We start from the raw sequence: 946 nt of genomic DNA, 5'->3' as shown, positions 1-946 counted from the left end.
ACAGCCCACTTCTTCGGCATCCGAAGAAGTGGGCTGTAGCCCACGAAAGCTTATGCTCCAATAAATTTGTTAGTCTCTAAGGTGCCACAAGTACTCCTGTTCTTTTTGCGGATACAGACTAACACGGCTGCTACTCTGAAACCTTAGAAGATGATAGTTTATAAATTTTTTCTTTTTCCTTGGTACAGCACCAATAACCTTAATAGTACTGATGTTTCTGCTTCATTAAGAACAGTTTCTACCCTTTTATCACCTCACCTTTCCTCTGCCACCAGCAGAATATGTTACTGAAGAACAAATGGGCACTTCATTAACAGTGGGTAAAATTTTCAAAAGAACCCAAGTGACTTATGAGCCTAGGTTCCATTTTCAAAATGGTGCTTGGGAGGCTAAATCTCATTGAAGGTCATGAGATTAAAATGCCAAACTCACTTTTTAAAGTGGGATTTGGGGTATGCCAACACTGCAACCAACCAATCCACCCACCTGCCCCACAGCAGCAAGTCTCAGAGCCTGGATCAAGGGGCTTGAGCTACGGAGCTAAAAATAGCAGTGTAGACTTTCCCCCTGGAAAGCTCGAGCTCTGAGCCCCTCCCACCACTCACTGTGTCTCAGAGCTCAACTCCAGCTTGAGCATGAGCGTTTACACTGCTATTTTTAGCCCCGTAAGGAGAGCCTAGTCAGTTGACCCGGACTCTGAGACTCGCTGCCGTGGGGTTTTGGTTTTGTTTCTTTGTTTCCAGTGCAGATGTACCCTTAGGTACTTCTGAAAATGTTACCCATTTTCTCTTAAGTAGCCACATGAAGTAAACTTCTCTAAACCTGTACATACTGGTTCAACAGCGTTCTAGCAATTCTACAAGTGAGAAAAGAGTCTGTAGCCCATTTCCTATTTGTTAGTGAAATTCACTTCATCTCTGGAAAGCCCAAACAGGTTTTGTATGAG

The sequence above is a fragment of the Terrapene carolina genome, unplaced genomic scaffold, assembly GCF_002925995.2.
Source record: "Terrapene carolina triunguis isolate 2854851 unplaced genomic scaffold, T_m_triunguis-2.0 Scaffold229, whole genome shotgun sequence".
Lineage (NCBI taxonomy): Eukaryota > Metazoa > Chordata > Testudines > Emydidae > Terrapene > Terrapene triunguis.
The sequence above is the reverse complement of the archived record's forward strand: the minus strand, read 5'-3'. Positions refer to the sequence as shown.